Below are 14,938 nucleotides of genomic sequence, written 5' to 3'. Positions count from 1 at the left end.
TGTATGCCTCATGTTTATACCAATACTATATCCCAAACTATATTAAGTGGCAAACTCGTCATTGCATTCTCCACCGAGAGAGAGAGAGAGATGGGTGGCCACGAAGAGAGAGAGAGAGAGAGAGGTTGCCACGAAGAGACGGATAGGGTATACTGCCCGTTAGATCGGTGGATCAACGGTTCGTGGAGTCGATCCGTGTGACAATGGCTCAACCAATCGGGATAAGTTTGGGCTTCTCGAGCATTTGTGACAGTACTTGAGGGCAAAACTGAGTAGTACTAAGAATCCAAGGGCACATAAATAGTAAATAGACTAAGGGATTCAAACAAAAGAATTACAAAATGAAAAATGTGTGTTTTGTACAATATAATTCATATTGGGCTACATCAAATTATTTGCAATTCAAATATACATGAGTGTGACAATTATGGCATCATTTAGACAAACTATGTTTTGGGAAAGATGTTTTGCAAAGGGGTTTGGGTGGAAAACCATGCATCTTCATAGCTACACTAGTGATTCTGAGAAGTGGCAATTTGTGGTAAAACTTGATTTATATATGTTTGTTAAGGTTTTCTAGGTGGCAGGTTGCGTACGAAGACTCCATGAGTAGTTGCCACTATGTTTTTATTTTTTTGGATTTTTTTGCGCATGAAATGACTCAATTAGCTATGTTAATCTCATTTGTTGACTCTCTGTTGACCAGCTACTTGAGGGTAAAACTGAGTATATTGCACTTGCCGGTCTAAGTCCTCGAGGGGAAAACTGAGTACAGATAAAATTTCTGTATAAGGCCTGAGGTTATAACTGAGTACACCAAACGTCCCAGGGTTAGACTCGGGTAGCGGTGCACGCTGCAGCCGTGCATAGCGGACGCGTGTTGCCGTGCATAGCGGACGCGTGTTGCGGTACACGCCACCTTCGTCTTTATAGAGCCCCTCTTTCTCTCCCTCGACACACGTTCTCACCGCTCACCGCAACCGCCTCTCTGTCCCATCATCTTCTCCACAACCGAAGAAAAACCCCCGAAGAAAACCGCCGGCGATGGAGAAGAATGAGATGCCCATTGTCGGCACATCAGCCGCCGCCCCCGTCCAGGCCCCTGTCGCTGCTTCCATCGTAGCAGCCGGCGCATCGGCCGCCGCCCCCGTCCAGGCCCCTGTCGCTGCTTCCAACGTAGCAGCCGGCGCATCGGCCGCCGCCCCCGTCCAGGCCCCTGTCGCTGCTTCCAACGTAGCAGCCGGCGCATCGGCCGCCGCCACCGTCCAGTCCCCCGTCGATTGGGACCCGTACGAACCAGTGCAGTACGACGCGCCGGAGAACCCCTACGACACCACCATCGTCGACAACGAGCCGGAGGTAACCCTTTGTTCCCTTGTTCTTATCTCATTTCAATCATTTTGTGTTAGATCTACCGTTATTACGGTTCGTACATTCCTAGTTCAATCCTTTTTTGTTAGATCTTGCGTTATTACTGTTCGTCTGTTCCTAGTTCGATCCTTTTGTGTTAGATCTTGCGTTATTAGTGTTTGTGATTTGCTTTTGTTTAAGATTTGTGCCAATGATGATGAATATTTGGGCATAAATTGATTCAGGGTTTGGTCAGTAAACAATTGGTGTGTACAAATTTGTTGTGCATGATCTTTGGTTTGCTGGCTCAAATCCTGGATATAAGTGTGTCCAATGTAACTGAGGCTACCTCTTTTTCGAGCCCATATTATCATGCATGATTTTTTGTTCACTCTCTGTTCCATCATCGTTGCAATTGACTCCGTGTTTTTGCACGATCTTTGGTACTACGTGACGGGTGCGAGCGGCGACGTCGGCAGCGACGACGAGTCCTTCCACACCAAGACTCGTCACGTCCTCGGGAGGCTGCAGTCCGGCCATTACGATGGCCCTTTTGCTCGAGGCATTTACAAGTGCCCCTTCGCAACAGAAGCTCCGCGCCACCGACTTCAACTCCCTGGTGAACCATGCTGAATCCATTGGCAGATGTGGCGCTAGAGTTGGAAGGACCGTGAACGTGCATGCGTACATGGCCAAACACAAAGCACTTGGGATTCACCTGCGCAACCTCCAAGCGAGTCACACGTGCTACCTGGAGGCGTTGAACGTGCCTACTGCACTCTCTGTATGTGACTGCTCTATCTGTAGAGCAGCTTAATTTCATGTAAAATGTAGCTTATGTTGGATCTATCGGTACTACTTTTGGATCTGTCCTGAATATATCTATGCTATGTTGGTTGCTGTATGCAGCTTATCCTATATTTTTTCTCTGGATTTGTGCCCTAGATTTCCTACCTGATTGGGTAAAAACGAAGGCATAAAGAAATGAATGGCGTTAAAAAACAGAAGGAGAAGCTGCTCTAGATTTGCTACCAATTTGGGCTATCAAATATGAATGAGATCGAGCGATAGAGAGGAAAAAGGTACATTGAAAACTGCTAATCTGGGCGAAAGAGACAGAAACCACTCGTGCCCCCGTCCCGGACCCACACGGCTCCACACGCTACGGCCCCACACGCTACGGCCACACAAACACGGCCTCGTCCTGTCCCACGCGGTCCCTTCCTACCAGCCCCACACGACGCGGTCCCACACGACGCGACCCCACAAATGACACGACCCCACTCGTCAGCACGGAACGGTCAACTTAACGGATTCCTTCCGTCCGAGCTCCTTCTGCGGTTCAGACAAGGGCTTGGGGAAAACTGAGGAAAAACTAAGGAGCTGGGGAAAACTGAGTACAACTAAGGAACCGAGGGCACGAAAATAGAAATCCCTTTTATTTAATATGTAAATGATAGTTTCCATAGGGTTCTTGAGAAATAATTTCCTCTCATTGAAATCTTCTTAAGACTTAATTTCTCAAACAATCATATATGAACTTATATTGACCTAAGTCAAATGTTCATCATCATCATTTGAGAAAAAGGATTTAAATGAGGTAGATCACCTCATATCATTTAATAATGCTACATATGATTTAAATCTCTAAGTAATTCATATAAGAGAGTTTGGACCAGGGGTCCAAACATCACATGAATTCATGTGAGACAAAGTTTAAATGAAGTATAATACTTCATATGATTTACTTAATAGTTTTGGATAATATCAACTAAGTAAACTAGCCATATTGTCCATTAATTTAACTAGGGCATGATCATGCAAAGTGACCACACCATTTTATTGCATAATCAATTAGTGTAAGTCAAATGTGAGCTATTAGAGTTGGAATTAACTTAATATCTATTTTGGTTGATTTTTAATAATTGTTTGAATATGGAAAAGTCCATGCCTTCTTCTTTTTATCAAATTAATTCTACAGAAATCTTGGCATGGGACCAGTGGCATTGTGTAGATATTTTCATTAGCTTTCCAACAATATAAAGTTCATTAAATTTGGTTGAGCCAATTGAACTCTATTGAATTTCAAAGTTTGGGCAGTATTGAAATTCATTTGGAATTGTTTAAATAAAATTTGAATTAAACAGGCCGGCGGGAAAACTAACTGGGCCAGATTCGAATAAAACGGCCCAAGGCCAGCCCACCACGCGTCTGTGCCCGCGTGGGCTGCCTGACAGTAGGGGGGCACCCGTCAGCGAGTCTTAAAACCCGAAGCGGTATGGATCACTCTGGCGCGTTGGATTAGAACACGGATCAACGACTCAGATTCATCGTCTCGCCGATGAGAGAGAGAGTTCGCCGGCGGCTCAGGTAGGGGGTCGGAGGGCTTACGGCGGCTCCAGCTAGGGTTGGCAGTATGCTTGACGAAGTTGTGGACGACGGCCGTTCTCCTGGTACAGGTGGCGTCGCCTGAGGTGGTCGGGATCGCCGGCGATTGCTGCAGAGCTTCCGCGGCGGTGAGCTTCCGATTGGCCTTGCTCCGGCAAGAATCGAGTGAGTGGTGAGGTGGTTGAGAAGCAGTGAGAGGTGGCAAGTGCGATGGTGTGCCTGGATTGCTCAGGGGAGCTCAGTATTTATAGAGGCGAGTGAGGGTTGCGGGCCAGGGTGGTGGTCGACATGCTCGCGGCGTCTCCGGCGAGCTAGCGAGCTAGGCGAGGGTGCGGCAGTGTTCTACGGTTCCTGGCGAAGCTAACGGTGGCGACAGCTTGGTCGGGCGGCGTCTAAATTGGTCGCATTGCTTCCATGTCTGCCGCGGCGTTCACGGGAACATGTCGTCGTCTCCGGCGCCGGCGGTCACGGGTCTGGGCTCCGAGCGTGTCTGGTGGCGTCGCGGTGGCGTGGTGATGCTCAACGTGCTGAGAAGTGGTCCAGGGCGGGCTCGAGGTGGTCGCGCGGCGCGTGGCCAGTGACGTCTGCGAGCGTGCACACGCGCGACATCATCGACATGGCGTCGCCGTGCTGGGCGCGGGCATTCCGGCCAGTGTCGAGCTTCTCCTCGACCGTGGCGATGCTAGGCGGTGCTAGGGCCGCGAGGTGGAGCTCTGGGACATGGTGGCCGTGGCTGAAGAAGAAAGGAGAGGGGTGGAGCTCGACGTGTGGCATGTGGCCGGCATGGCCATGCCATAGCTTGCTTCTCCTCTCTCCTTAGGGTTCCTATGTGCCATTAAGGTTGAGAGGGGGCAGGGGGACCATTTAGAATAGGTTGGGATAGATTAGGGTTGAGGTAGATCACTATTTCAAATAGTGCCGAATAGTGCCATAGATGCTATTTTTGATTTTTGTCCAATTTTGGTTTAATTCAAATGGTTGACCAATTTTAATTGTGTGTGTTTGGTTGAGTTCTAAATGACCAGAGATGATGAGAGGTGGTGGTGGAATTGTTGAATTCAAAAATTTGCAAATTTGGCTAAGTGGGAGATTGTTACATATGTTAAAAAGTTGCAACTTTGGTTGAGCATAGCTCATGATCAAGAAAGAATTTGGCATGGTGATCTTTACAAAAAGTGTTCACCTTGATGTTGACTTGGATGTGGTGCAAATAGTTAGCAAGGTTTAGTTTGAGAAAATTGAATTGTAATGGCTCAAAGTAGTGATCAGACTATAATTAGCAGTTTTGACCATTATCATATGTGAGCAAGTTTTGCATTTGAAATTTATTTGAATTGTGATTCTTGGATTCCAAAAGTTGTAATAAGTGTTTAGTAACATTATTCAACTAATGGTGAAGACCAAATTGGTCTAGGGTCAAAATTTATAAAAATGCCATAGGGCATATGTGAGGGTTTTTAGGGTTTTGTATTTATTTGATTTTCTTCCTCTTTTTGATTTATTTGGTTGGTGATCTTCTCATGATCACTTTAGGGTTTTAGGGTTTATCATATACACATAATAACAATCATCATGGCATATCAATCAAATGCACAAGTCCTATGCATGGCACTATATGCAATTTAAAAAGTTTTTGTTGGTTTGAAATTTTGCTCTCTGGAATTCTTCTAACTTTCTTTTATTGAAATTTGGGATGTTACAAAAACATACCCCGAACTCTTCAGGTATTACAACCACAACTTCGGGACAAAGTTTTCTTTAAGGGGGAAAGGTTGTAATGTCCCAGGTTTAGAGACAATCGAGGGGTAGATTTTAGAAAGGGATGTGCACTGCATCGTAAATTCTGGGGAAATTTCGCGCTTTTAAAACAAAACTGCATCGAAGGGGGACAAGTTTCTCTCTCAGCACCTTACAGGGTTAGGGTTTCGAGAGTGCGACAAACTTGCTTCTCATTCCACTAAGTTAGGGTTTTGAGAAGAGAGGAGAGTATGTGCATTACAACTTAAGTTGCATGATTGAATTCAAACCTAAGTTGCATTTGAATTTCAAATTCGAACCTCAAATGAATATCTCATAATTTAAATGTGAGGTAATTCATTAAGAAAATTATAATGAATAAAGAATATGAACAATACAAATATAAAGTAAAGCTCATTAGAGAAAATTGGAGCTTTATTGATAATCACACAAGATACATTGTCTTTACAATATTCAGATTTGGAATATAAGATATTACAACACATTACAAGAATCAGCAAAACGGAAAAAGAAAAAGAAAGAAGATTACAATTTAATGAAATTCCTAAACTGCAAAATAATCTTCAGGAAATGCTTGTGCATGATGATCTTGAACTTCATTTTGATCATCACTTTGATCCCTGCACACAAACAATGCAAAACACAAGTTATGCCAAGTGGCATTGCCACTTGGCAGGTTAGCAAGAAAATGGTTATTGGAGAGGATATGATCACAAGCTGCCGAGCTAATCCTCTCACAGCCCAAGTCCCAAGCCCAGGACACACACACACACCCTAGCTGCTCACCAGGCTATGTGCATGCACAACAGCACACACAAGCCAGGGGAGTCACCAAGTGTTGCCAGGCTCAGCTGTCAACCAGGAGAGCAAAGAAAGGATGATATAAAACCTTTTTCCATCCAAACCCTAGTCATTCATCGACAAGCCTCTGGGTAAGTTCACCAGAAACACAAGAACACACGAACAGGAAGAACAGCCACTGCTGTTCAACCTGCTCAAACAACCACAGCACTTAATCAAGCACCACAAGCTTGCAAGGAGGAGCAGGGCAAGCAAATCAAATAGCACAGAAGCAATCCTCTACACCAACACCCATTTCTAGGAGCTGGAGTGAGGTATACCAGATAAACATGAGCAAACCATGGTTTTGCTCATAATTAAGCATGTGCATATGTCACAGAGCAAAGAGGGTAGAATACCCTGTTTGTGTCATCATCTGGCTACATAGTCAGTTGGTGCAAGCAAATGGGAGAGGCCAATAGGAAATCATCCTAGGGGAACACTAGTTATGTCAATCAGTGGCACAAGTAAGGAAATCCAGCAAAGGATGGATTCATAGCTAGCCTAGCCCAGTTCACCTAGCACCTACAGCTATAATACCATCAGACAGATAGGCAACCTGTGCCTATTTTTGTTTGTCAATAGTAAAGCTCACTGGAAATCCAACAAGGAATTGCCAGAGAGCATTTTTCCATACACAGCAAGCCACAGAGAGGGGGAGCTACCCATGACAGCATCACAGAGCTGCCAGGGCCACCTCAACCCACAGCCAACACTTTGAACCACCACATCCTTACCCAAAAGGGTTCAGTAGTGGGCTAGGGTACCAACCAGTGGTTGGCATCCAGCTAGCCCTAACAAATTCATTGAAATGATCATCACTGAATCACAGTTCACATCATTCATCCATTTAATAAAGAAAGATAAACAGATAAATGAATTACACAAGCAATTGATGCACCAGAGCCTTAAAGATGATCCAATGGATCATTGCAAGCATCAACTGATGCTTGAGCAAGCACCATCACACACAGGCCAAGCCTGTGTGATGCACACACAGCAAAGAGTGAGCACCAGATGGTCACAGATAGAAGCACAGTAGTTAATCATCAAGCAACTGATGATCATGTGATCATCAGAAGCTTGCTAGCACTTGTTACAGGTTGCTATAACCAAGCAGAGCATCAGTAGTTAGCCAGCTACTAAGAATTACACCCAAGCAATAACTGAATAAACAGATACAGAAATAATGACTTTATAATTGTATCCAGAAGCACATCAAAGGCATGATGAACCACTGGATCAAGATACACAAAGAAAGCACACAACATTCATCACTGGATAGTACTGATAAGCCAACAATAATGCCCAATTAAGCATGCTCATGAAATTAAGCACAAGATATAGCACATCAGAGCACTGGCACTTGCAAATTTGCAAGAATTATACAAAGTCATCAAGCCAGGGCAGCATAATTTAATACACTTGAGTGTCTAGCAAGAATAGTAACAAGAACAGAGGCACAGGAAGGATTCAAGCAAGAAATGCAAGCATAAGCAAGCACATAGCTTAGGAATCTTGCGCATAATCATATACAGCATGGCAGGGCAGCACAGCAGTAGTAACCATGGCAGTAGCAAGGCCAGCAGATACACAGCAGCAGCACAGCAGCATAGCAATATAGCACAGCAGCACATGCGCAGGCTAGCAAGGCGCAGCAGCAGCGCATTGATACGTCCAATTTGCATCACTATTTTATATCATAATTTGCTGTTATTCATTGATATATTTCATGTTTGGACATAATACTTATGTTATTTCATCTATTTTGCATGTTTCATGATTATTGGAGGATCGAGCACTGGAGCCAGGATTCTGCTGGAAAAAGCACCGTCAGAATGCAATATTTCGGAAGATCAACAGTTGAAGGAAATTATACACAAAATCCTATTTTTCCAGATGACGAAGGAAGCCAGAAGGGGGAGCCGAGGGGACCCGAGGTGGGCCCACACCATGGGCCGGCGCGGCCCAAGGCCTGGCCGCGCCGCCCAGTGAGGAGGGGGGCCCACAGCCCCTCTCGCCTCCTTTTCTTCGTGAAATCCTTCGTCCCGAAGACCTAAGCTCCAGAGGGTACCTCACGAAGAGTTACAGCCGCCTCTGCGGGGCAGAGAACACCAGAGAGAAAAGAGCTCTCCGGCGGGCTGAGATCCGCTGGGGAAATTCCCTCCGGGAGGGGGAAATCGACGCCATCGCCACCATCATCGAGCTGGACATCATCTCCATCACCATCATCATCATCTCCACCATCATCACCCATCTCCACCGCTGGACATCGTCACCACCGTAGCAATTTGGGGTTTGATCTTGATTGTTTGATAGGGGAAACTCTCCCGGTATTGATTTCTACTTGTTATTGATGCTATTGAGTGAAACCGTTGAACCAAGGTTTATGTTCAGATTGTTATTTGTCATCATATCACCTCTGATCATGTTCCATATGATGTCTCGTGAGTAGTTCGTTTAGTTCTTGAGGACATGGGTGAAGTCTAAATGTTAGTAGTGAAGTATGGTTGAGTAATATTCAATGTTATGATATTTAAGTTGTGGTGTTATTCTTCTAGTGGTGTCGTGTGAACGTTGACTACACGACACTTCACCTTTATGGGCCTAGGGGAATGCATCTTGTACTCGTTTGCCAATTGCGGGGTTGCCGGAGCGACAGAAACCTAAGCCCCCGTTGGTATATCGATGCAGGAGGGATAGCAGGATCTCAGAGTTTAAGGCTGTGGTTAGATTTATCTTAATTACTTTCTTGTAGTTGCGGATGCTTGCAAGGAGTATAATCACAAGTATGTATTAGTCCTAGGAAGGGCGGTACATTAGCACAGGTTCACCCACACAACACTTATCAAAACAATGAAGATTAATTAGCTATATGTAGCGAAAGCACTAGACTAAAATCCCGTGTGTCCTCGAGAACGTTTGGTCATTATAAGTAAACAAACCGGCTTGTCCTTTGTGCTAAAAAGGATTGGGCCACTCACTGCAATTGTTACTCTCGCACTTTACTTACTCGTACTTTATTCAACTGCTACATCAAAAACCCCTGAATACTTGTCTGTGAGCATTTACAGTGAATCCTTCATCGAAACTGCTTGTCAACACCTTCTGCTCCTCGTTGGGTTCGACACTCTTATTTATCGAAGATACTACGATACACCCCCTATACTTGTGGGTCATCAAGACTATTTTCTAGCGCCGTTGCCGGGGAGTGAAGCGCTATTGGTAAGTGGAATTGGTAAGGGAAACTTCTACTGTTTGTGCTGATTTTATTTATACCTGCTGCCATAATTCATTATGGAGAGATCTCCTTTTGAATGTTTATTTGGGAAATCTGCTACTACTGCAAAGGTAGTGGATGAGGCGCCAGGTAAGGAAGAGATACCATACAAAATACCTATGAAAATTATTGAACGCGTAGTGGGTAGCCGTTATACAGGGGATGGAACTGTCCACCCTGGAGATCATTTACTGTTCTTAGATGAATTATGCGGTTTATTCAAGTGTGCAGGTATTGCTATGGATGAAGTGAGGAAGAAACTATTCTATATATCGCTATCTGGTAAAGCGGCGCATTGGTATAAATTACTGGATAATGGGGATTCTCTTGAATGGAATGATATTGTGCCCCGGTTTTATTCTAAGTTCTATCCTCCAAGTGAAATTCACAAGGATCGGAATCGCATATATAATTTTTGGCCTCATGATGGAGAGAGTATTGCCCAAGCTTGGGGGAGATTGAAGTCTTTAATGCTCAAATGCCCCATTCATGAGCTTCCTGGTAATATTATTATTGATAATTTCTATGCAAGACTTTCTTTTGAAGACAAGACCTTGCTGGATACTTCTTGTTCTGGATCATTCACGCGCAACAAGGAAGAGTTTAAAAGGGACCTTCTCAATCGGATCCAGGAAAATACTGAAGGATGGGAGAACGAGAAAGATAGAGAATCAGGTATAAATTATGATTATAAATGCATTGAAGCTTTTATGGATACTGATAAATTTCGTAATATGAGTGCTACTTATGGTCTTGATTCTCAAGTTGCTGCAAATCTTTATAAAGCTTTTGCCTCTCATTATGAATTGCCTAAGAAGAATTTTGATAAGTATCATGAACCGTATAAAGATAAAATTGATTCATCTATTAATAAATGCGTTGTAGTTGAAACTGTTGATCATGTTATTCCTGAAGCTTATATTGAAAAAACTCCTTTCCCTGCTAAAATGAAGGAGTACTCTGTTATAAATAGTGCGGTTCATAAAAGTGAAAAGGAACCTATAGAACCTGAAGAACAAATAAAAGTTGAACCTGCTGTTGCAATAGTTAAAGATCTTGTGACTAAAAATTTAGAGGATGGTCATATTATTTTCTGTGAAGATGCTTCTAATATTGTTTCACATCCTAATAAACCCAAGCAAGCTAGTGTTCCTATGCTATCTGTTAGAATTGGTGATCATTGCTATTATGGTTTATGTGATATTGGTGCAAGTATTAGTGCTATTCCGTATGAGCTTTACACGGAGATTATGCACAAAATTGGTTCTTGTGAACTTGAAGATATTGATGTGGTTATTCAGCTGGCTAATAGAGAAACTATTTCTCCCATTGGCATTGTTCGAGATGTGGAAGTTCTATGTGGTAAGATTAAATATCCTGCTGACTTTTTGGTACTTGGTTCTGCTGCTAGTGAATATTGTCCTATCATTTTTGGTAGACCTTTTCTAAATACTTGTGGAGCTATTATAGATTGCAAGAAAGAGAAAATTTTGACTAAATTCGCTGGTGAATCTTATGAGTTTAACTTTTCTAAATTTACCAAAACTCCTTATAAAATTGATCCGCCTAATGATGATTTTAAAATGGAACAGTGTGCATCTATTGTTCTTGTTCCTAATAATCCTTTGCAGCAACATTTGGAGAATAGCGAGAGTGAAGTTTTTAGGCAAGAAAGAGATGAGCTTGATGAAATTTTACTTCGCCAACCTATTCTTAAGCATGATCTACCGGTGGAAGATCTGGGTACAACACCGCCACCAAAGGAAGATCATGTCTTTGATTTAAAACCTTTGCCTGATAATCTTAAATATGCTCATATTGATGATAAGAAAATATATCCTGTTATTATTAGTTCTAAGCTTTTAGAGTTTGAAGAAGAAAGGCTATTGGAAATATTGAAGAAACACCGAGGTGCTATTGGCTACACTCTTGATGACTTGAAGGGGATTTCTCCCTCTATTTGCCAACACGCCATTAATATGGAAGATGATGCGAAGCCTGTTGTTGAACCTCAGCGTCGTCTAATTCCTAAGATGAAAGATGTGGTAAGAAATGAGGTATTAAGACTTCTTGAAGCTGGTATTATATATCCTATTGCTGATAGTAGATGGGTTAGTCCTGTGCATTGTGTTCCTAAGAAAGGAGGAATGACTGTTGTGCCTAATGATAATGATGAACTCATACCTCAAAGAGTAGTTGTAGGGTATAGAATGTGCATTGATTATCGAAAAGTTAATAAGGTAACTAAAAAAGATCATTACCCTTTGCCTTTTATTGATCAAATGTTAGAAAGGTTATCTAAAAATACTCACTTTTGCTTTCTTGATGGTTATTCTGGGTTTTCACAAATTGCTGTTAAAACTAAGGATCAAGAGAAAACCACTTTCACTTGTCCCTATGGAACTTATGCTTATAGATGTATGCCTTTTGGTTTATGTAATGCTCCTGCTACTTTTCAAAGATGCATGTCTGCTATTTTTCATGGCTTTTGCGAGAGTATTGTAGAGGTATTCATGGATGATTTTTCTGTCTATGGGAATTCTTTTGATAATTGCTTGCGGAACCTTGATAAAGTTTTGCAGAGATGTGAAGAAACTAACCTTGTTCTTAATTGGGAGAAATGCCACTTTATGGTTAATGAAGGAATTGTATTGGGACATAAGATTTCTGAGAGAGGTATTGAAGTTGATCGAGCTAAAGTTGAAGCAATTGAGAAGATGCCCTATCCTAGGGATGTTAAAGGTATTCGTAGTGTTCTTGGTCATGCTGGGTTTTATAGGAGATTTATTAAAGATGTCTCCAAGATTCCAAATCCTCTTACTAATCTTCTTCAAAAAGATGTACCTTTTGTTTTTGATGATGATTGTAAGGAAGCTTTTGAAACTCTAAAGAAAGCCTTAACAACTGCTCCTATAGTTGAACCTCCTGATTGGAAATTACCATTTGAAATTATGTGTGATGCTAGTGATTTTGCTGTAGGCGCTGTTCTTGGACAGCGGGTAAACAAAAAATTGAATGTTATTCATTATGCTAGTAAAACTCTTGATGCTGCTCAAAGAAATTATGCTACTACTGAAAAAGAATTGTTAGCTGTAGTCTTTTCTTGTGATAAGTTTAGATCTTATATTGTTGATTCAAAAGTTACTATACATACTGATCATGCTGCAATTAGATACCTTATGCAAAAGAAAGATGCTAAGCCAAGGCTTATTAGATGGGTACTTCAGTTGCAAGAATTTGATTTACATATTGTAGATAGGAAAGGTGCTGATAATCCTGTTGCTGATAATTTGTCTAGATTAGAAAATATTGCTTATGATCCTGTTCCTGTTAATGATAGTTTTCCAAATGAACAATTGGCTGTAATAAAGGTGAGCTCACGAGACAGTCCTTGGTATGCTAATTATGCTAACTTTATTGTTTCCAAGTACTTGCCTCCAACCTTTTCAGCTCAGCAAAGGAGGAAATTCTTTTATGACTTGAGGCATTATTTCTAGGATGACCCACACTTATATAAAGAAGGAGTGGATGGTATTCTGCGAAGATGTGTTCCCGAATATGAACAACAAGAGATATTGAGTAAATGTCATGGTAGTGCTTATGGAGGACATCACGCCGGAGAAAGAATCGTGCAAAAGGTTCGACAATCAGGTTTTTATTGGCCGACTCTCTTCAAAGATGCAAGAAAGTTTATTTTATCTTGTGATGAATGCCAAAGGGTTGGTAATATCTCCAGACGCAATGAAATGCCTATGAATTATACTCTTGTTATTGAACCGTTCGATTGTTGGGGATTTGACTTCATGGGACCTTTTCCATCTTCAGAAGGTAACACTCATATACTTGTTGCTGTTGATTATGTTACTAAATGGGTGGAAGCCATACCTACAAAAAGTGCTGATGGTGAGACCTCTTTAAGAATGCTTTTAGATATTATTTTTCCTAGATTTGGAGTTCCTAGATATATTATGACTGATGGAGGTTCTCATTTTATTCATGGTGGTTTTAGAAAAACTCTTGCTAAATATGGTATTAATCATAGAATTGCTTCCGCTTATCATCCTCAAACTAGTGGGCAAGTTGAATTATCAAATAGAGAGATTAAATCTATCTTGGAAAAGACTGTTAATAAAACTAGAAAGAATTGGGCTAGTAAATTGAAGGATGCACTATGGGCTTATAGAACTGCTTATAAAAATCCCATGGGAATGTCACCTTATAAAATGGTTTATGGGAAAGCTTGTCATTTACCTTTAGAACTAGAGCACAAAGCTTATTGGGCAGTTAGAGAATTAAATAAAGATCCTAAACTTGCCGGTAATAAGAGATTGCTGCAATTGAGTTCTCTAGATGAATGGAGAAGTGAAGCCTATGAAAACGCTAAACTCTTTAAAGAAAAATTAAGAAATGGCATGATAGAAGGATTATCAAAAGAGAATTTAATATTGGGGATAAAGTCCTATTGTATCGGTCTCGTCTCAGACTCTTTGCAGGGAAATTACTCTCGAAGTGGGAAGGACCATATGTTGTTGAGGAGGTGTATCGTTCAGGAGCAATTAAAATTAGCTCTCTCCAAGGCAATGCCACGCAAGTGGTGAATGGACAAAGACTCAAGCATTATATCTCAGGTGATTCATATAATGTAGATGTTGATATTATTCGAGTGGAAACACCGGAGGCTTTCATCAAAGGAAAAATCGACAGTCCGCCAGAACTCGACTTTGAATAGGTAACAGTACTGGTAATGAAAAGTTCGCAATTTACTTTCCGAACAATATTTTTGCTGTTTTTGGAAAATATGAAAAATTACGAGATCGAAACGGAGTGGAGGAGACGCACGAGGGCGTGCCCCCATAGGCCGGCGCGGCCTGGCCTTGGCCCGCGCCACCCTATGAGCTGGCCGCCTCGTCGCCCCTTTCCGACTCTGGTTCGACCTGGTACTTTCCTTTTGTCGTGAAAATTTTTGCTATATAATCCCCCGGACCCCTGGAGGTCCGTATATCGTTTTCTCGACGTGTTTTGTTTCGAGCTGTTTCTGCCAGGATCTGTTTTCAGTCTAGGAGCACCATGGCCTCCAACAACAAGGGCAAGGGGCTTTCGGAGGAACAAGTGAAAAGGGTGTCATCAAAACAAGAGCAACAAGCCGTTGGGAGTGAGCAAATCTTGGTGGGATCTGTTGACACTCGACGTTCTTTTTCTCATAACTTGCAGGGACCCTTACCACCCGCTCTTAGCCTCGACTCTTTCCCCGTGTTGGAAGAAGCTCTACGGACTACCGATGAGTTTTGTGATCAATACCGGGCTCTGAGAAGAGAAGTGGAG

Source organism: Lolium perenne, chromosome 1 (assembly GCF_019359855.2).
Source record: "Lolium perenne isolate Kyuss_39 chromosome 1, Kyuss_2.0, whole genome shotgun sequence".
In the NCBI taxonomy this organism is placed as follows: Eukaryota; Viridiplantae; Streptophyta; class Magnoliopsida; order Poales; family Poaceae; genus Lolium; species Lolium perenne.
This window is presented reverse-complemented; position numbering follows the sequence as displayed.